General features: G+C 39.3%; 1 pseudogene across 1 annotated transcript; it reads right to left on the bottom strand.

Moving 5' to 3' along the window:
* Nucleotides 1-15,665: 15,665 nt before the first annotated feature.
* On the bottom strand, nucleotides 15,666-16,879 carry LOC308535024 (keratin, type I cytoskeletal 18-like; annotated as a pseudogene). Its single transcript has one exon. The product of its transcript is annotated as a keratin, type I cytoskeletal 18-like (transcript).
* Nucleotides 16,880-23,292: the final 6,413 nt, after the last annotated feature.

The following is a 23,292-nucleotide window of genomic DNA, read 5'->3' as shown; positions in this document are numbered from 1 at the left end:
TACAGATAGAAAGGTGCTTGGTCACCGGTGCTGTTTTTGAGGCTTTAGGAAGGAGGGCCCTGCGTTCCTGTTCCGCACAATGGGTTGCGCATTGTGTGTAAATGCGCTCTGCTCAAGAGGAAGGCCACCAGTAGTTATTAAAGAGGTGCCAGGATGAAAAGGCCAGACAGACCCAGAGCATCATGTTTCAAGGAACTCTGAGGTAGTGAGCAAGGAAAACATAGCCATGACAGCAGAACAGCAAAAGGTTATTTTGTCTGTTTTTGCATGAACACTCTGCAGAGGCTCTGCTGTCAGGAAGGAAGTATGTCATCGCCATTTAGTGCTAGTCCAGTGGTTCTCAACCTTCTGGCCCTTTAAATACAGTTCCTCATGGTGTGACCCAACCATCAAATGATTTTCGTGGCTACTTCATCACTGTCATGTTGCTACTGTTATGACTCGTCAAGTAAATATCTGGTATGCAGGATGGTCTTAGGCGACCCCTGTGAAAGGGTCGTTCGACCGCCAAAGGGGTCGCGACCCACAGGTTGAGAACCGCTGTGCTAGTCCAGCACATCGAGGACCTAATGAGCCCTGATAGCCAACATCAGGGATATTTTGGAAAGCACTGCGCAGTTGGTCTGTGATCTTAACTTCTTTCAAATTAAATGCAGATTTTTTGGGGAAAACATAGGGACCTTGTAAGGAGAACCCTAGTTTCTTTTCTGTATACTTTTTTTTAAAATATATTTTATTGATTTTTTACAGAGAGGAAGGGAGAGAGATAGAGAGTCAGAAACATCGATGAGAGAGAAACATCGACCAGCTGCCTCCTGCACATCCCCCACTGGGGATGTGCCTGCAACCCAGGTACATGCCCTTGACCAGAATCGAACCTGGGACCTTTCAGTCCGCAGGCTGACGCTCTATCCACTGAGCCATACCGGTTTCGGCTTTTCTGTATACTTTTTAACTAAAGTAGAATAAAACCAGTGGATGGTTGGTTAGCGAGTCACAAACTTTCTACCAAGGTACACATAGCATCAGATGAGAGTTAAGTAGCCCTGTGTTTATTTCTTACTTACCTTACAAAGCCACATGATTTTTGCAGTGCACACAGCTTAATATATCCACATGGATAGAAATATAACAATATGTCAAATTGACACCCCCAGGTGACGTGCCATTTTAACTTTGTGTATTCCTTGGCACTTGGCTATTGTGCTTCCATTTGAAGGGTAAGGCGCTGCGGGTCAGTTTTGATTTAATTATCGGGTTTAAAACTTTATAGTTTGAAATGTCACACACTAGGATGTACAACCAGCATTTATTTCACTTTCAAATACATGCTTTTGTAGTATGTGGTTGGTGTACAAAGGCAATTACAAGTTATTTTAGATGTGAATACTCGGTTATCTAACACGAAGGGGAAACTTCCCCACAATTCTTACCAAAAAAGCAAATAAGGCCAGTGTTTTTCCCCCAGTTAAAAATATGAACTAATCTCACTAGTGATTCAAAAGATAGACATGAGTTGATGCTGGTTGTTGGTGCAGTTCTGGTGACAATAGATACAAATCTTTTTCAAGCTGACAGGCTACAAAAAAGAAAGAAACCAACCTAATTTATATACTAGTATAGGTAAGAAATGTAGCACTCAACAGGTGAAAGGAGTTGTTAACTGACTTGATGAAACCTAATTTAAAATTCTTAAAAATCTTCAGATAATCTGTGAGAACCTCTGAAGAGCACACTCTTCATGTGTGGACAGTGTTCTTGTCATCCCGATCGCGAGTGTACCAAATCTGTAATAGAAGTGTAATATGCTAATTAGACTGGACGTCCTTCCGGACGACCTTCCCTATGAAGCCAGGGCTGCGAGGGAAGCCCGGGTCCCATGTGCCAGAGGGAAGCTGGTGACAATGCCAGAGGGAAGCTGGTGCTGGCAGCCGGGGGAAGGAAGGCCTACTCTTGCACGAATTTCGTGCATCGGGCCTCTAGTTAAGGTACTAAGAATAGCGGCTGACATGGAGTAGTTTCTGTTTGCAAAAATACCACATTAAAAATCAGTGCTCTTCAAATATATTTGTTTTTCATGATAGTCTTGTTTGTTATTTAAAAATCTAGAATGAAAAATAACCCATGTTTTTATTGATTTTAGAGAGAGGGGGAGAGAGAGAAAATCAATGAGATGAGAACCATGCATCGGCTGTCTCCTGCACACCCCCTAGTGGGGGTCAAACCAGCAATAGGACATGTGCCCTGACTGGGAATGGAACTGTGACTTCTTGGTTCATGAGTCAATGTTTAACCACTGAGCAACACTGGCCGGGCCGAATTTGTTTTTTTAATAAATATATTCAGATGTGCAAAATTCAGAAGAAGTGGAAGAGTTTACAATATTTACTCTTTATGTATACTAGAGATTTTTAAAGCATTTGCAAGTATTAGTATTGGTATTATATGTATCTTTTCTCTCCTTTAAACTGAAATTGTAGCATGTTTATGTGGATTCTTCCATACGTTGATGAAAGGTTTTTTTTTACATACCACATAATTCTGTGTCATTACATAAAGTGCCTTTGTCATCATTCTTTTGTTGGGACTGCCTGGTTTTCCCTCGAATGGCTGTACCCCTGTTTTTTTAACCAATGCCTGCATTGCACTTTTAGATTGTTGCATTATTGTCTTAACTCCATAAAATATTTAGTGTTGAGAATCATTGTTTCTTGCTTTCAGACAGAAATATTGCAGAGTTATGGAAAGAATAACAAAGGATGTTGGCAGCGGCGTGAGGAAGGGTAGATCGACTTTAGCCAGTTTTTGTTTGTTAGAGGTAAAGGGTTCAGTTAAAGACTTTTTATTTCCTATTTAAAATCAGTTTCTTAGTCTGCTATCACACATGTCTCCATATAGGTGATAGCACCGTATAAAAAGGGCTTCTAAAACAAAAGCACAAAAAATCAAACAGACCTGGGCAGCATTTGGGCATCTACTGGGAGAACCTTGGGTCATAGCGCCAAGACCTAGGTTTGTATAGTGTTGAACTGGGAATGTGGGCAAGCCCCAAATTCTCAACTATCATTTTTATTTACCCTTTTAAAATTGTTTTTATCTATCTATCTATCTATCTATCTATCTATCTATCTATCTAAAAGCCTAAGCGACTGGCTGACTGTTCAGCTGGCTGATCAGTAGCTATGACACGCACTGACCACCATGGGGCAGATGCTCAACTCGGGAGCAGAAACATGGAACAAACTGATGAATCTCAGAGGGGAGGGGGAGTCGGGTGGGCAGGAAGAGATTAACCAAAGATCTTCTATGCATACTAGAGGCCTGGTGCACGGATTCGTGCACTGGTGGGGTCCCTTGGCCTGGCCTGCACCCTCTCGCAATCCGGGACCCCTCAGGGGATGTCAAAGAGCTGGTTTCAGCTCTATCCCCACAGGCCAGGCCGAGGGACCCCACTGGTGCATGAATCCATGCACCGGGCCTCTAGTAATAATAATAAAAATACTAATTGTAAACAGTTTAAGCAGTGGTTTCTATGTTCATTATTTTCTCGCTTTTTAATATAGTTTTATTACAGCTCTATGTACCCAAAGACATTTTACTGTTTTCAAGAACTTGTTTTAAATTTTATAAAAAGATCATGATGTGTGATCAAATCTTTGCGATTTCTTCCATTTACTGTTACATTGCTAAAATTCTTCCATAGTATTACTTATAAAAAAATATTGATCTGTCTTATATTGTTATGTCTATTTCACTCTATGACCATAACCGGAATGTAATTATCTGGTCTTCTGTTTGTGGACATTTGGGTTGTTTCTCCCATTTTTTGTTATTGTGAAGAGTGCTTCTGCAATTATATTCTTATGCTTGTTTCCTATTGTGCATGTACAAGAGTTCCTCTCAGTTACATGCCTAGGAAATGAGTTGCTAGGTTATAGCACATGTGAATTTTCCACTTCAGGAAACAACGTCAATCTTTTTACCAGAGCGCTTGTGCTCTAGCAAATAACTTTCTGCTTCTGTTGTGTTATGAATACAGATAGGGTTCCTACTCTCATGGGAATTATATTCTAGCTAAATAAATACGCGAGATAATTCAAGAATTATTGCAGTGTTATGCAAAAAATAGGTGGGGCGTTGGGAGCTGGGTGATGGATGGTCTTTAGCCAGTTTCTCATTGTTAGAGGTAGAGGTGGTTTTAGTTAGTGCGATTGTGGAAGGCCTCAGGGAGGGGCATGTGAGGCAAGACCACGAAGAGGCAGCTGCGTCAAAATCTGGGACTCCAGGTGTGGCTAGCGCAGAGGCCCTGGGGAAGGAATGGACAGGGTCTGTAGCAGGAACAAAAAACCATTGTGGTTGGGAGACGGGACCAAGAGGGAATGAGAGGGGTGGGCAGAGCCAAAGCCTGACAGTGCAACAAAGAGCCTTAAAAAATTGAAATAGGTGAGTGATAATGAGCTTATTACAGTTTTGGAAATGTCACTCTCACTACCATTTTGGTAAGGAATACCAGACAGGAATGAAAACAGGGAGATCGATTAGAAGCAATTGCTAGTCTAGGTGGACGGTAATGAGGCCTTAGACCAGCCGTGGCAAACTACGGCCCGCGGGCCGGATCCGGCCCGTTTGAAATGAATAAAACTATTGAAAAAAAAGACCGTACCCTTTTATGTAATGATGTTTACTTTGAATTTATATTATTTCACACAAACACTCCATCCACGCTTTTGTTCCGGCCCTCCGGTCCAGTTTAAGAACCCATTGTGGCCCTCAAGTCAAAAAGTTTGCCCACCCCTGCCTTAGACTAAGGTGGCAGTGGAGAGGAGAGGAATAGTGAGATTCAGGATATGTCTTATAGATAAAGTGACAGGAATTGTCAATAAATTAGGTTTGGATTTTTTAGGGAGGCATAAGCTTTTAATGTAGAAAACATGCCCCTTAATGATGAAAAAAAAAAAAGCAATATGCTATTTAGAAGCTTTGTCTCTGATTTAAATAATTTGCTCAGTGATTTCGGGAGTGTTAACTGATTTTTTTCCCCTTTCTTCTGCTAACTTTAGGCTTGCTTTGTTCTTCTTTTTCTAGTTCTTTAAGGTGAAGTGTCAGGTTATTTATTTATTTATTTATTTATTTATTGCGATTTTTCTTGTTTATTGAGATGGGCCTGTAATGATAAAACTTTCCTCTAATTACCACGTTTGTTATTTCCCCCAAATTTTGATATGTAGTATTAACATCCTCATTTGTCTCAGTATCTTTTGATCTCTTATTTTTTCTTTGACACAAAGAAAAAATTGTTTAATAGCATGTTATATAATCTTTCATATTTGTGGTTTTCCCACTTTCCTTTTGCAGTTGAATTCCAATTTCAAAGCACTGTGGTTGGAGAGTAAGCTGGGTGTGATTTCAGTCTTACTAAATTTGTTAAATCTAGTTTTGTGTCTCAACATATGGTGTATCCTTGAGAATGTTCCATGTGCACTAGAGAACAAGGTATAACCTGGTGTCCTGGGATAAAAGGCTCTGTAAATATTGGTTATGTACATTTGGACTAAAATGTCATTTAGGACCAGTATTTCCTTATTGATTTTTTTGTTTGGATGATCTATCCTGGTAGTCCGTGAAGAATGAGGCTTGCTCATCTTGCATCTGAAGCACGCAAGTGATATTCTCAAGACAGCCACATGTTGTGTTTTGAAGTCTAAAGTGCTTTTATGCTACTTCCCATTTCATCACACAGAACATTAAATAGATACATGGATTCACCAAGAGGCTGCCCGTTCGATTCCAGTCAGGGCATGTACCTGTGTTTTGGGCTTGATCCCCAGTAGGAGGTGAGCAGGAAGCAGCTGATCAATTTTTCTCTTCCCTCTCCCTTCCTTTCTCTCTAAAAAATCAATAAAAAAATGAAACAACAACACCATCAACAAAAATAAATATTTGAATAAGAACCATAAAGTATTTATGTGCTAATACAGTGAAAAATTATTTTGATTATTGAATTTTCGGCTTATATTTGATAGATTCTTATATTTTGTAAGTTAGCCAATCATTGAATTGATTTGAATGTAGTATTTGGTACAGTTTCTTTTGAAATCATTTAGTTTAAAGATAGCTTAATCATTTAAAAGAAAGGTTTATTCTGAGGCACACACTTATGATATATTACTCATTAGAAATATTAAAAGTACTTCCTAGTTTAATTTGATGTCTCAAATTTAGCTTGTGGAGGACAAAAATGTTTCAGTTAAACAGTTGCTTACTTTCCTGTCATATTCCAGGAACAATGCTTTCCCTTAAGATGTTTTGTAATGAAATTAAAAAAAAAAAAGTAAATAGAACAAGAAGTAAATATGTATGGAATACAGATGGTTGCATCATTCCTTACATGTTTTACCTAGATTTTTATTATAAACTCAAATGGGAGAGATTAAGGAGAGTAAACACTTTTATCTAGGTGCAGAAACAATAGTATTTCTCAGTAGCATCGAAGCATTTTCTCAAAGATATGGATTGTGGATTTGGAAAAAAAATAAATAGTTTCTTTTTAAGTATGTTTCATAAAATAATCTGATTTGGCTAAGCAGTAGAATGTTAAATTTTAGGTTCATGTTCCCAGCCTCTCTGTTACAGTAATTATGTCTTTCACAAGACTGCCACCTGATGTTCCAATTCTTTATTAGCAGCTAGCTCAGTATTTCATTTAGCAGCTTAAAATATTTTTGTTCCTTGTTATTTGGCCACATTAATATTATATATATGTATCTCTTAATATGCAGGCTGTTCTCGACATGGTGATAAAAATTAAGACCTTTAAGTAATTTAATAAAAAATATTGACATATTTTAAGGGATTCAGATATGATTTTTTCCAGTGGCCCCAAATCTTGCTGATAGCCTCTCCACTACACTACCTTTTATGCTCTTGTTATCTGCATACCTCTAATCTTCAATTGGTAGTTTAGGCAGCAGTCTTTGGGGTTGCTCCATGGTGGTGGTAGGGGTAGATTTTATCATAACACAGTGTAAAAATAATATTTATTAGCTCTTTAGTAATTCAGAGTGTTGGATACTTGAGCCAATAGTAAAAAGTTTAATTAGGAAACAAGTTTTCTTCAAGAAGGTGTGAATGAAATGACTATAAATACTAGAGGCCCGGTGCACGGGATTCGTGCACTGGTGGTGGGGGTGTGTGGCCTGTGGGGATTGGCCCGCTGTGAGAGTACCGCTCATCCCGGTCAGCTGAGCAGCTGCGGACCCACCCTCTGAGCACACTGACCACCAGGGAGCAGCTCCTGCATTGAGCGTCTGCCCCCTGGTAGTCAGTGCACGTCATAGTGACTGGTCCACCGGCCATTCTGGTCGTTTCACCATTCGGTCACTGGGCTTTTATTATATAGGATGATTTAAGGAAAATTATTTTAAAGTAAAGTAATTCTTGCCCAGCCAGAGTGGCTTAGTGGCTGAGCATCAACCTATGAACCAAGAGGTCATGGTTTGATTCCAGATCAGGGCACAGACTTGATTCCCAGTGTGAGGTGTACAGGAGGCAGCCAATCAATGGGTCAGTGGTGTAACAATGCACAACCTTACTTTTACTTTTGTGTGAATTGGGCCAAATGTACCTTCATAGGTGGCTGTGACTATTAAATAAAATTACATGTATTACATAACAGTATATGGCCAGTAGTAGCTTAAGATTGGTCAATTTTGTTGATCTTTCTCAAGGACTAACTTTTTATTTTGTCAATTTTTCTGTTTTATTATTTTTTTCCTATTGTCTCTTTCTGCTTTGGTATCTGCTTGCCTTTGCGTTTACTTTGTTCTTTTACTAGATTCTTAAGGTAGGAGGTTAGGTTATTGACTTGAGTTGTTTTAGTATTTAAAATGCAGGCATTTTCAGCTGTAACTTCCCTCTAATCACTGCTTTCACTGCATCCCGTTAGTTTTGGTGGTTGTATTTATGTTTTCACTTGTCCCCAACATTTTCTAATTTTCCTTGTGAATTCTTCTGTGACCTATTTGTTATTTAGGATTGTGTTGTTTAATTTTCAGTTACATGTGCATATCTCACTTTTCTTTCTGTTATTAATTTCCAGTTTCATTCCATGTAGTTAAGAGTGCATACTTTCAGAGCACTTTTAGTCCTTTTAAATTAATCAAGACCTGTTTCATGGTCTAAAATATTGTTTATCCTGGAAAATGCTCCCTGTATACTCGAGAAGAATGTGTATCCTGGTGTAGGTGAAACATCCCATAGATGTCAGTTAGGTTAAGTTGCCGTGTAATGTTGTTCCAGTCTTCTGTTCCCTATTAATCTTCTAATTGTTTCATCAATTATTTAAAGTAGGGTATTGAAGTTTCTAACTATTAGTGTTATATTCCCACCTCTCAACACTGGCAGCTTTATGTATTTTGGGACTCTGCTGTTAGTACATGTATATTTATAGCAGTTTCATCTTATTGACAGATTGGCCATTTTATCAGTATAAAATGTTTTCCGTCTTTTGTAACAATTTTTTTTTTCTTAAAATCATTTTCTGTTAGAATTAGTCTACCATTCCAACTCTGTTTTTGGTAGTCTGCATGAAACTTGTTTTTCATCCTTTCAGTTTATGTTTAAAGTATGTCTTTTATGGGCAGCATATAGTTGGATCACGTTTTTTAAAAATTTCATTCTACCAATGGAATGTTCAGTTGAAGTGTTTCGATCTGAAGTGAGCCTCTTGTGGACAGTATATGTAAGGGTCTTGTTTTATTAATCTAGCTAACATATGTCTTTTGATGGGAACATTTAATTCTCTTGCATTTAATTGTTGATAGACATGTATTTATTGCCATTTTATTATTCATATTTTGGAACTTTTTTTTCCTTCTTCTTAAAGAAAACCCTTTAACATTTCACATTATACTGATTTGTTGGTGATGAACTCCTTTGTCTTTTTTTGGACTTGGAAGCTTTTTACCTGTCCTTCGATTCTAAGTGATAGCTTTGCTGGGTAGAGTAATCTTGGCAAGTAGTTCCTTGCTTTTATCACTTTGAATATTTCACACCAATCCCTTCTGGCCTGCCAAGTTTCTGTTGAGAAATGACCCACCAGTCTTATGGGAGCTTCCTTGTAAGTAACCAACTGCTTTTCTCTTGCTGCTTTTAAGATTCTCTTTTTGTCTTTAACCTTTGTCATTTTAATTAAGATATGTCTTGGTGTGGGCCTCTTTGAGTTCATTTTGTCTGGGACTCTCTGTGTCTTATCCTGTCCCTTAGTTTGAGTTTTTCTGACTTCTTTCGCATGGATTTTTGGGAGATGTACTATTGCAATTTTCTTTTAAAAATTGCTTCTTGAGGAACAAGCATGGACAAGGTAAGGTAAATATGAGACATTGTTCTTACCTTTGAGATTTTAAAAAATATTTTTAATTGATTTTTAGAGAGAGGAGGAAGGGAGGGAGATTGGGTGGGAGAGGAAGACAGAGAGAGAGAGAGAGAGAGAGAGAGAGAGAGAGAGAGAGAGAGAGAAGCTCTAGACACTGATCTGATGCCTCCTGCAAGTCTCCTAGTGGGGATTGAGTCCGCATCCCGGGCCCTGCCTGGGAATCAAACCGGTAACCTTTCGGTGCACAGGATGATGCCCAACCAACTGAACCACACTGTCCAGGGCTTACCTTCAAGATTTTTATAATTTTTATTTAAAATCATGCAAATCACCTTATCCCACAAAACTAGAGTACATATTTAGTCTCATTACCTATAACTCTTACTGCCCTCATTTATTGCCTCAATTTATCATCCCTATGGTGTTCATCATGTAAGATTCATCATTTTGGCTATCATAGAGCACTGTACGTATTTGAAATAAATATTTTTAAATAGCTCATGTAGCATTACGAAAATGTTACACTATTAAAAATATTATCTGCAACATAAGATTTAATTCAAGGGAAGGGAACCTGTCATGTTTTCAGGAGTTTTAGTCTAGTATTTATATTTCAGTAATGCAGCATTCATGTAAGGCAGCTGAGAAAAGGCACACTATTTTTGATATGTTCTGCAATAATATTATTTAAATGGATTCTAAGGATACTGTGATGACATCTTGGACTCTTGTATCAGCCACCTTTCTCCTTCACTATCGCACCACCTGCTGCCAATTCCAGGAAATTTCAGCACATTAGTGTGTGCTGTGCTGCCATTTGCCTTTGCCAAGTTAATTCTGACAAATGGAAGATTAAAATCGAGGTGGTATAGGTGGTAAACCACATCCTTTGTGTCAGATAAAATATCTCCTGGGGTATTTTTCTGGTTTAGCTGAAGCAGTGATTTTGTCCATTGTCAATGAAATGTGAGTTTCCTTGAGCATAAGAGCGTGCCACTGCCTTGGGGGACATTTCTTAATTGCTCCGAATACAACTTGTATCATTTAAATTTCAAGCAGCAGAACTACCAACTGAATCAAAACAATTTGAGGCTTAGACAAATGAAAACTGAGATTCTTCAAGTATACTGTATTTTATTTGAAATATAAACTTTTGGTGGGATTTAGAGAATAAAATGAAGACATTATATATATTTTTGGGAACAACAGGTAAAGTTCAGATGAAAATATAATTTGAGGTCCAAATTAATCATGTTTGATAGCCCAAGTAGGTTTGTTCTTTATATGTAGAATAAGCAGTTTTTTAGCTCCCAAATTAGAACCTTGTTGCTTTCTTGTAAGTATTCTGGATCACACACATTTAAGTACATGTTAATTAAGTATATATATATATATATGTACATACAATGCTCTGGAGTTCTGTAGGGCATTTGATATAAGCAGACCGTGCTCTACTTGCCACCTAGAATGTTTACAGTTGTACTTCCTTATGTACTAAACTACATATAACATTCTACCACTGCAGTAGAGTCATATTAGCAGCTATACTAATAAAAGGGTAATATGCTAATTAGACCGGGTTGACCAGACATCTTCTGGACATCCGACTTCCTTCCGGACAAAGCCATGGTGGCGGGGCTGAGGCAGAGGCAGTTAGGGATGATCAGGCTGGCAGGGGAGTAAGCAGTTAGGGGCGTGATCAGGCCGGCAGGGGAGCAGTTAGGCAGCGATCAGGCCGGCAGGGGAGAGGTTAGGGGGCGATCAGGCTGGCAGGCAGAGGAGGTTAGGGGTGATCAGGCAGGCAGGCAGGCAGGTGAGCGGTTAGGAGCCAGCGGTCCCGGATTGTGAGTCGGACATCCCCAAGGGGTCCCAGATTGGAGAGGGTGCAGGCCGGACTGAGGGACACCCCCTCCCTCCATGCACAAATTTTGTGCACTGGGCCTCTAGTTTAAAATAAGAAGTAAGTATAAATTATTTTGAGGTAAATTAAGCAGTACGGTTTGTAATAGTGTAAATTTTATTGGTATAGCCTTCATGAGAATAATTTGCCCCCACAGACCCAAGAATTCCAAAATACAACAGTTAAAAGAAGATGGTGACTTTCCGTCTTTCAGATTGCCATAGCTCTGTGCTAAGAAAATGCGACTTCCCACATGTACATATGTTACAAACACCATGGTTAGCTTCCCTTTTGCACAGCGAGGGTCTTATTTGTATAGTATGCCAGGCAACTAGGTAGAGGTTAAAGTTGATAGCAATGTTACTATTTTCTTTCATTCAAGCCTTGTATTAACCACATGTGGCTAATGAACAACCCCTCCATATTTGAATTGATCAATTCTGAGTTATAGGGTTAAAAAACGTCTGTTTATACAATTTTAATACTCTTTATTTAGGAATGCTATTTCCTGTTCTTGAATTATTGGTCATTTCAGAAAGTAAAAGCATATCATTTTGGGGGCTTACTTTTTGTGCTTGTTTCTTATGGAAACGCCTGATCATGATCCAGCGGGCTGTTGGATAAATAAAATGAACTGAAGAACCTCTAGTGAAGATTCTAGCATCTGGTTTCTTGAAACCCAGTAGGTCTATGTGGATGTGGGAGAACCTGTAATTTTTTAAGCTCCTCAAGGGGTGCCCAGTTAAGTTTAGGAGTCAGTCATAGCATCTTTAAATAGTTCTCTTAAATACATTCTGAGGAACTCCTGGCTTTTGGGTTACATAGAAGGCACTGAGATGCGCAGGCCATGAATAGCTGTTCTGTTGTGTTAGATGCCCAACTTTTTTGATGGGAAAACTTTTATTTTGTAGTAAGACTTGAAATATCTGACTGTCCATAAAAGCATGTATAGTAAATATAGATATTGATTTTAAAACATTATTTTTTACACGGTGTTTTTGCTATAACATGATGTATGTCTTTCCAGAAAAAAAAAAAATCTTGTGGTTTTATAAATCATATACTAAAAAGAGAAGGCCTGGTAAAAATAAGGTTGCACAAATATCTCAAAATCGATACAGCTTTGTATTCAGAGCCCTAAGAAAATCAGGAGCGGTCCTATTAACTGTGGACCCTGCAAAAGCATCACCTACCAAGAAGGACTCCTGGTGGCTAACTGGAGTCAAAATAAAAACAAAACAAAACAGAGCCTCGCAGTCATTTCTGCATGGGGGCCTGTCACACAAACTGCACCTCAGGGAGAAGCCTGCACCAAGCTGCCTGCCTCCTGCCCTGAACCGCCTGTCCGCACTGTGTCCCTGCCATCTGAGCAGCCCCGACAAAGGTGTTCCTGGAATTGTTTTCCGCCAATAGGACCGGGGCTTTCCCTGTACAGTGGGAGCTGTGCATCTATATCCCCAACAGCGTCTTCATCAACCAATCGGAGCGGCTCTGTTCTGACAATTCAGGAGGTGCCTTTTGGGCCCATCAAAGTACAAGGATTTGGAGACGGACCAATCAGAGACCAGGGGGTGGGGACTTCTGTCTTTATAAGTCGGCTCTGCTCCCTTCTGGCTCAGAGAGCGCTCTTTCCCTTTCCACCTAAGAGCAGAGCTGGCTAGCCCAAGAGAGGCCCCCTCACAGCTGTGCGGCTTCACAGCCATGCTGCTTCCGAGTTGAACTGTAGCACGCTTGAGCTCTTCCGTGCTGGGCTGTATCACAATGGAGCTGTTTGAGCTCTAAGGCAGAAAAAGGAAACCTGAATTTCTAGAGTTTAGCTTACTGATTTCGGAATACTTGGGCTTCAAGGTTTCTTCTAGCTTTCAGATTATTTGACCCTGAAATTTCTGTTCCGTGCTCAGGGTTGATTCCAGTTCTTTATGTTTTCTGACACAAATATTTCTCTAGCCCTTCATTCTTCTGAGTGTTACGTAGCCACTGGCCAAATTCTCCTTCACTGTCATAGACACCTGCATCAGATATTCAATTTGGCAAATATTCCTAATTGCGGAGATGATGGCCTAACAAAAATGTCAGCAACAGCACAGGAATTGCCCCCATACTGATGCACAGCCAGGGGCCGCGCAGGCGATCATGGTGTCTCCCGGTGTCATTTACAGAAGGCCCGGGGGGGGGGGGGGGAGAGTATTGGTACCCTTACTGACATCCCCAGACAGTCTGGTTAATGACATGTCTGTTTCATCTGGGAGTTTTTAAGGAATTACACAAAGTTTACTTTTTGCCTTGTTACTTTCCCCCTGCTATAGTCCTTTGCTGACCAGAGACTTCATTTCATCCAGTTCTTCCTCCCATCCCATCCCTCCTTAAAAATAACTTCTGTGTGCTACTGATTTCAAGTAAATTAAGTTTTAATTGAAATAATTTCCCCCTTAAGGTTTGAATGCTCAGCCAGCTTGACACTCTCAAGGAGAATTTGCTTTTTCAATTGTTGTTAATCAAAATAAATCCCTAAATAAGTCATGAGTCATTGTTATCATGAGTGTGTACATATCCCTGAACGTTTTGGGGGCAGAAAAAAAGGATGGAGAATCTGTTTAAAAGATTCTTGAAGAAACAGCCTTAGTTTTTTTTTTCTTTGGAAAACAATGCTGCCCGTGACCTGCTCTCTCATTGTATCCTCATTTCCTGGAACACGGTGCACCTGTTTTCACTATTAAGCTCTTTAACGTGACTGTGTAGTTATTGAAAGATTATAATGAGTTCAGTTCTCAATCCTTTTTTTCTCTTAAAAGTTTAGTTTTCTAAAATCTGACTTTATATCTAAAATATATAAAATTCCCACCCTTTCCCTGGTTTACTCTCTCTTTGTCACTTGTCATTTGCTCTGAAATTTGTCAGAGTGCTTTGAAAATAGTAAATGGCTGTACTAACCTAAGGGGATATTTTTATTACTGGCTGTTTGGTTGACGCTGGCAGAAACACCAGTGAAGGTTGACTCGTCTTCTCCATTTGTTCATGTAAACTCTCCTTGCTAGTTCGTGGACATAGTTGGTATTTGTAGAATTTTTTACTTGGAGGTTCTGATGCACTGACCAGATAGTAACAGCACTTTCTTGGGGTTGGGCGGAGGAGATTGTATAGTTCTCCTTGGCAAATCTATGACACTTGTTACTAACATGTTGGATTTCCAAGCTCATGAGGATTTCTTAATGTTTTTCCCCTCTGTGTTACATTATGTCAGGAATCCATGTTTTCTCAGATATGCAGCCTGTTAACAGGTAATTATTTGACCTGATTCCTACAATCATTTAGTATCAAATATTTAAGAGTTGGTGAACTAACTTTAGTATATTAGAATGGGATTTTCCTGCATTTCAACTTTTTTCACATAATTGATCATTTATTCTGGAATGTCAGTTGTTCCTTCTTCCTGCTCAAGTGGGATCGTGTAGGAGAACACAAAATGTCATTAATGGCAGCAGAGGGTGCAAGAGCCCATTTAGGTTAGAAGTCAAACAACACTTGCAACCTGTTAATATGTCGTACCATGGAGAGCTGCCCCACTTTTACTTGGTTAAGTCATTGCGAGGTTATCTGTGGCCCTTTGGTTACTTTTTTTCTTTGTATTTTCTAACTTTTTTTCCATTTTGTTGTTCATTCGATTAACATTTTTTTTTTGAAGGCTGGTAGATAAGGCAGAAAATATAAAACTAAAGCATTCAATATAGCTTTTAGGAATTAGTGATTGAAAACATGACAGCTAGAGGAACCTGTAGAACAACACTTGGGATATAATCAGCAAGATCCAGACTGTTAGAGATTATATCGGACCTGGCTTCGTCACAAATATATGACAGGAAAAGGCGAGAAAGCCTTTAAATCATAAGAGATTTAAGACATCAATTAGCTAAATATAATGTGTGGACTTTCTGATTTAAACAAATCAGCTATTGAAAAAAAAAGATTCCTGGCCATTGGAAAATTTTGTACACTGTCTGGATATTTGTGATATTAAGGGATTAGTGGTTAATATCTTTAAGTGAGGTAATGATATTTTGGTAATTTAATTTTATGAGAATTTTGATTTCTTATCTAAAGGATAAACCCAAAACCTAGATTCATGAAACATCTTTCTTTAGTTATACCTACCATTCTTTCAGCATCTATTATTTATATATATATTGTGTTGCAAGGATACTTTATAGGTACTGTTTCATTTGATGACTTTGGTTGCAAAATGGTTAGGCATGGTTATTCTATTCAGATGAGGAAATTGAACCTCAGAGATCTTGTTTTATTTACTTTTTGATGTTTAATGATTTCAGGACTTCTTATTTGCCCACTGCACCCCAAGGGGGTTAGGGTGTTCCCTGCTTCTGAAGCTTTAATGCCTCAGAAGTTGAGGTCAACCTCATACAGGCCTTTGCTGTCCACAGTCCTGCTGGTGGTAGTCTTTTGGATGGATTGCATAGAGGTGTCCAGGGTGTCACCAAGATTGAAGTCCTCCCCTTCCTCCAGCAGGCGGCAGTAGATGTTGATCAATCTCCTGCTTGACCTTGATATTCAGCGGAGCTTCCTACTCCTGGCCCTGGCCCTGGCCCTGCCCCTCCGCCCGGGTCTGGGGCATCTCTGACTCCAGGGCAGCTGGATCCTGTTGAGCTGTTCCATCTGCATGGCATTGCCCATCTCCACCTCCCTCAGCCTGTTCTCCAAACTGGCCTTCAGATATCTCATTGAGGCCAAGTCGATCTCCAAGGACTGGACCATACATTTCAGCTCTGTGACTGCCATCTCAGCAGCTCCTATCTCAGTGGTCTGCGAGGTGCCCACTGTGGCGCTCTCCTCAATGTGCTGGCACCAGTACTTGTCTCGCTCCTTTTGGTTCTTCTGAGCCAGCTCGTCATACTGGGCCCAGGTATCTGCCATGATCTTGCTGAAGTCCTGAGATTTGGGGGCACCCAACTCTGCGGTCAGCCCAGAGTTGGCAGTCTGGTTTCATAGACCATTTACTTCCTCCTGTGGCTCTTCTTCATGAAGAGCAGCTCCCCCTTGAGAGCCTCGCTGCCTGTCTCTGGCTGCAGCCCAGTGACATGGGTGTCACCAGTGACCTTGTGGAGCCATTGATGTCACTCTCCACAGACTGGTGCATGGCCAGTTCCATCTCATCTTGAGTCTGAAGTCATCATCAGCAAGATGGGCATCGTCTACAGAACTTGCAGAGATCTGAGCCCTCAGACCCTCTCTGGTCAGAAGTAATGCCCCAGTCGCTGACCTGGGGTCCCTTTTTCTCTAGGTGTTCCCGGATTTTGCTCTGTATTCTCTGATTACCAGCTCTCAGGCTCCTCACTCTCTCCAGGTAGGAGGCCAGGCGGTCATTCAGGCATTGCAGAGTTTCCTTCTCTGTCTGGATGCCCCCAGATCATGGCCGCGCCTCTGGACCCCCCGCCACAATGGATACTGGTGGAGTGGGACATGGAAATCCTGGAGCCCGAGCCCCTGGTGCCTGCATAGACACTGGCCCTGCTGTTTGCCAGCTGGGCTGGTGGCTGAGCAACTGCCCGGAGCCCAGGGTCGGGTAAGAAGCTGGAGCAGGTGATGAAGCTCATGTTGTTCAAAGAAGGCGAGAGGCCAAGACTCAGGTTCCGGCTGCTGACCGAACTTCAGAGATCGTAAGGAAATTACTTAAGATAATAAGCGGCTTAGAAGGAATTTGAATCATTTGAGCTTCATTAAATTAAAAAATATCTACCGTTATTTCTAAAATGGAAACCATGGATACTCAAAAATACTACTGTTAAAAAAATACCACTGTTGTTTTCAATTACTTTTATATTTAACTTGACTGCTATTTATAACAGTGAAATAGTAGCTGATGCATTGCATACCAGTAAGCAATGAGTTAGATTCTAAACCTGCTTACCTTACCACAAGGGAATCGTGATATAACTTGGAGATGCTGAATTGAAACAAAAAATAGCTTCGTTATTTTGCCAGTTCTCTTTGAGACATTGTAAAATGTGCTTTGCATTCATTATATCTTTGGGAAATGTCAGATGAAAAGCACCACAGATAATAACGCTAATGCCTGGCTCCAGCAAAATCAGAAGAAATAGGCAGATATTCAATTCTTAACTAATGTGTCATTCAAACTTAAATATAAGTCTGTATGGTTTTAAAGAGCTACCTATATTAACTTCTTTTTACCTTCCTATTATATTTTATTCTTCAAAAGTTTTACATTATTATTTTTGCAATTGGTAAGTTTTACCAGAAGAAATTTCTATAACAAAAGATAATGGGAAAAATGCCTGTTTCCTGAAATAAATTTAAATGAGCAGGTAGAAACTTAATGCTCCTTTCTAGGAAAATAAAACCAAAGAATTACTGATACCAGAGTAGAAGTATATTTATTTTATCATTACTATTGTTTTCTTAAACTTTTTTAAAAAGTTGAGAGAGAGAAAGGGGGGCAGGGGGGAGAAGAGATACATCTATGTGAGAGAGACACATCAATCTGTTGCCCCCCATACTCAGCCAGCCCGGGGATCTAACCCACAACCTTTCATTGCATGGGACGACACTCCAACCAACTGAGCCACACTGGCCAAGGCTATTGTTTATTTATTTATTTTTTTTACTGTGTTGCTGTTCAGAACTTCTTGAGAACCAAAGTATGAATACCAGTCAACTTCCCTGGTTTAAACTTAATTGGCCAAAAACAGGTTATTTTGTCGCTTGAACATCTATAACCTATGCTTTGAAAATTTAAAGCAGAAAGCAAAATCCTATAGAAAGCCAGAAACCTCATCAGTACACCTGGACAGACGTTTTCTGGTAGTTTTTGCTCTCCTAAACCTTTTCCCCACACACTGCTCAGAGGCCCTTGGTCAGCACAGCCCTGGTGAGGGGCGAGGACAGAATGTTTACAGGTTCTGCAAGTGGAGACCTCACTCTCTCCATGGGATCGAATCTGGCTTTTTATTTTTTTTTGTCAAAGCTTTATTTCATTCAGCTTTCTTCCCCCCTTTCTGTGGTATTCCTTGCACCGTCTTTCCGAGTATCTGCAGTGGTAACAGTACCAAGTTTCTGTTCACATTTTTCGCACACCATCCTCCTCGGTCCCCTTAGCCGCAGAAGCAGTGGCAGCTTAAAAACATCAATCGGAAGCATGTTTATTTTAAATCAGAATTGTAGACGTCAGATTAGCTTCTATCCTTTGAGGATGGGGTGAGTGTGATGGGAGAAAAGTGCTCCTAATTCTGTAAGTGTTTTTTAAAACTTTAAGTAACTAGTTACTGCTGACTCCCACTTTTACTCTTGCCACCCCCTGTGGGTGGCAGCTGGGGAGCAGGCTGAATAAGATGAGTAGCTGCTGCTAAAATTACTTCCCTCTCAAATAAACACAGTCCAGGTAAGGATACCAGTAGGTAAAACATATGAGTAGATGAAAACATTCAATGTATTGGCATTTTTCAAGCAGTGTAGTTGGAGAAATGCTAATGGGTTTAAGCAATACCCCGAGATTTTCAAGTATGTAGGCTTAGTATAGCCTATTTATTTATTTAGGCCCAATTTCCCCCATAGTGATTGCACCCTAGTCCCTCCCAAATCTTCCACTGAGAATCTACTTAGATCATTTCTGATTATTATTCACTAAGTCTATATTTAGCATTTCTTGCAGTATTATTAATATTAGGAGGAGTTCTATTACAGTGGTAACCAGAAGTACTATATGTACAGTTTATTTTCTGCCAAAATCATAATTTTCTAGCTCTGAATTCATGAAAGTTGTAGCCTTCTTGTGCTATAACTCACTGACTATGACATATTCAATCAAAATTCTAACTCAGGAAATATTTTCTTTAATTGAACATTATATTAAAGGATACTCAGACTTCATTATCTTTACAAGACCTTTTACTATACCAATTGTGACATAATTCTTAATTTTCAACACTGTACCTTTACATTAATTAACTGGTCCACTTCCTGCTTTAGTCCTATAGATTTACTCAGATAAAAATATTGTTTTAGTCAATATGGTCATTTTAAAAGATGAGTGATTCTGTTAAATTTTTTTTTTGGCCAGTGTTTTCATTTAATCACTATATGTAGATGTTGTATTTTTGTGGTCTTTAACTCATTGCTAGGATAATTATAACTTGTTTTAGACTTTATATGTTAACAATTATATAGTTTTGATTTGTGTGTTGTTTTTTTGTAGATTGAGAGCAAAAATGAGTACCCCCTCAGACCAGTGAAGATTTCCTGAGATATCTGGAATCTAATGTATCTGATAATGCAAGCATTTCTGTTCTTATTACCTACTGAGTCAGCCAATAGAATGCTGAAGTTAACATAACTTTCTTGCTTTGTGTGTCCATGGCTGGGTAGTTGTATGCGTTGTTCTCTGTAGCCTCAGACTATTTTAATTTCATTTGGTAGAATATGTTAATACCATGTCTCCCCGCCCCCCCCCCCGTCCCCCCCTCCCTTGGCATGAGAATACCTTGAGCCTCCTGAGTGTTAGAAAGTATTCCTGGGCTGGATTTTGTGAACTTTTGAACAGAGAAGCAGTAAACGAAAGGGATGTGGCTGATGAATTGGACAGTAAGTAGATGCAGTCTCTGCATTTACAGACATAGTATGGACATTAGATTCCATTAACAATGAGGTGCAAATACCATGGATTTGGGTCTTCATAGGTTGAGGTGGGAAATATGTAGAGAAGGGATTACATTCATATTAATTCCTGATGATCAGGTTGTAAACCAGTTAGGAAAGGCAACCACAGTGTCTTCCGGAGCAGAGCCCTTTGAGAACTTCCCAGCTTCAAGGATTGGGTTGACTGCTTTCTTTCCTCCCTCCTGCTATTCAGTACCTTCTGTTCGTGCTGGGTTTTCTTTAGCTCCAGAAGAAGGGAAAAGAAATCGGAACACGTTGATTTTGGAGTTAAAAGTTCTAGTAGCAGAGTCAACCCTGTGAGAACAAGTCTAGGAAGGTTTGCTTGGTGCGTATGTCAGATTGGTGAGAAGGATTAGTCAGACTGCCCTCATGTTCTGTAGAAAATAGTGCTGACAGGCCACTTTCCTGGGTTTGAAAGGGCTTGAGGAAGTGAGATAAAGAAATGAGTTGAAAGGAAACGTGGGATTAATAGGAACATCTTAAAGGAGTTGAAATTGTTTAGAAGAAAAAGAAGATCCAGGTAGTTAAAATAGTATTGAAAAATCTGGTTCTTTACTGAGGGGTATAAAAGGTTATACTTAAAATTAGTTACTGACTTTTGGAAGGGTTATATGTGCATGACATAGTGAAAACCTGTCTCCCCCTCACTCCTTCTCTGTGTTTTTTTACTTTGGAGACAACACCTGTCATTGGTGCTGTCCTTCCGTAGAGATCCTGCACATGTCTAGTCATGCATGCTTCTTCTTCGTCTTCTTCGAAAATGTGAATTGCAGCACTTCGTAGACATTATTCCATCCCTTTATCTCTTTCTTCTTTGCCTTAAAGTGGCCTTAGGGTTTTGTTCCCTGTTGTGGCCAGTAGGGCTGCCTTGTGTTTCTCATTTAACTGTATACTAGTAGCATTCCATTCTGTGGCTAGCCCATAATTGAACTATGTAGTTTCCTGTTAATGGGCAAGGAAGGTTGTTTTTGCTATCTCTATTTTGTGATTATAAAGTTTACTACAATGAATATTTCTCTTCATCTCTTATTTCCACGTGTAAAAATAATGTAATGTCCTAGCAGGGGAATTGCTGAGCCAAAAATAAGTGCATTTTGAATTTTGGTAGATTTTTGCCAAATGGTCTTGCACAGAGGTTATGTCATTTTATATTCCCATCAACAGTGTATATTTACTTTCCCACATCTTGTTTCAGTTTGTTAAAACCTTTAAAAATCTTTGCCTGATAGATTGAAAAAGGCATCTTATTGTGTTTTTTGCTTTTCTATTATGAGTGAAATTAAATACTTAACTATGTCTTAAGGTCCTTTTATATTTTTCTATTGTTATTCTGTTTATGCTCTTTGCCTGTTATCTTGTGGATTGTTGAGTCTTGCATATATGTAGGAATCCTTTATATATTACTTGCTATATACCAGTATAGATCTCCAATATATATTTTTTGTTTGGGGAAGATTTTAAAATTTGTAAAATTTTTAAATGACTCAGTTTTTAATGGTTTCAGGGCTTCTTAAAATTATAGTTAGAAAGGACTTTCCCACTGTGAGATAAAAGCTTTCCTATGATTTTCTTTTATGGTTTTATTTTTTCATTTTAATCTTTGATCCATTGGAAATTTATTTTGCGGATGGAGTGAGGGAGGTATTAAATTTTGTCTCCTCAGAATTTTTGGAATATGATAGGGGATTTATGGCATAGAAAGATCTCAATAATACATTAATTTTTAAAATGACTCAGCCCAAAATTTGCTATGGATTTGTCTTGAGTGGAAATTATTAGACTAGTTTGCAATATACCTCTGTGTAAATTGTTCGGGAATTTTTTCCATATTTGTTGCTATCAAGAACCATTTGTTTTCTAAATGTATTCCCAGGCTTGAGAATGAATTTTGGTTTCTAGCAGAAATACATTTGATGGTCACAGTCAGTAGATTAAAATTATACAGAGTTTTGAAGCAGTAAGGTTAATACAGTAACACATTATGTAAGTTATAATTTTATAGGAAAGAAAAAAGTACAGTATTGTATAAATAAAGTCAGCTAGAAGGTCTCTTTTCCTTATTTTCAAGTATGAAAATTCAAGGGTATCCTAGTGGATGCCTTTAAATTTTTTTTTATCTGATCAGATTTCATAGATAATCAAGGCCCTGTTAAAAGGCAGAAACCTATGACTATCTGACTTGTGAGTGGATGGTACCAGGATGGCCGTTTTCTAAGTAACAGTTGTGTTGTTGCCTGTTACAGATGCTATACTTTTCACTCAATTCCCAGAAAGTCATTTTATTGCTGCTGTTGGCACCTATATATTAAATTATGTGCAAAAATGTCGCATGCTTTTTATTTGATATAATTTTTGCATGCTTTTTATTTGATACTAGAAGCCTGATGCACGAAATTCGTGCAAGGGGCTTGGCCCTCGCAGCCGGACGCTTGTTCTGCTGTTTGGTCTAATTAGCATATTAGCCCTTTATTACATAGGATAATTTTTAACATCTTTTAACTTAGGATGCTTTTTTTTTTAAAGCCATGGACAGACAAGCTTGGCTGTGAATGTCCTACTTTGGATACCTGAGCAAAGGTGTAGATGGCAGTTCTTGCTGAGGGGAAGGAAAGATGGGTGTGTTACATTAGAAGGCATGAGGTTGGCCCAGTCTCTAGACTTACCTTGTCTATAAATTGTGATCCTCCTTACCTGTGAGGCCTATAACTGTGCCTCTCAGCGTGGTTGGCCCAGGAGAGCTTTACCCATAGTGATACCTTTTCTAGTTTTCCTGTTTATTTTTCTTAAGTCTGAAATAGCAAAAAGATATAAGGGAGAGAAGCATGCCTTTTGAAAACATCTAATGTTAACTTAAGTGGACACGTTCAGAAGAGACAAATGGTGATGAAATAAATAATAAAGAATGACTGCCCTGACCGGTTTGGCTCAGTGGATAGAGCGTCGGCCTACGGACTCAAGGGTCCCAGGTTCGATTCCGGTCAAGGGCATGTACCCTGGTTGCGGGCATATCCCCAGTAGGAGGTGTGCAGGAGGCAGCTGATCGATGTTTCTCGCTCATTGATGTTTCTAACTTTCTATCCCTTTCCCTTCCTCTCTGTAAAAAAAAATCAATAAAATATATTTAAAAAAAAAAGAAAAAAAAAAAAAGAATGACTGAAACGTCCCCTTCCCCTTCCTTTGGGCTCTGCATTGGCTTATGTAGGTCACCTCCCAGGGCCCTGGGCAGTGGGCGGGGTCTGATGTCACAGGTGTAGCAGTCAGTGCAGTGAGTATGTGGTGTGTGATTTCCTGTCTTACCCACTGTAATTAACCCGGTGCGTAATAGACTGTGGCC

This window comes from Myotis nattereri (assembly GCF_964212035.1).
Source record: "Myotis nattereri genome assembly, chromosome: 19".
Taxonomy (NCBI): Eukaryota; Metazoa; Chordata; class Mammalia; order Chiroptera; family Vespertilionidae; genus Myotis; species Myotis nattereri.
Note: the sequence above shows the minus strand (reverse complement) of the source record. Positions and strands in the feature narration are given on the sequence as shown.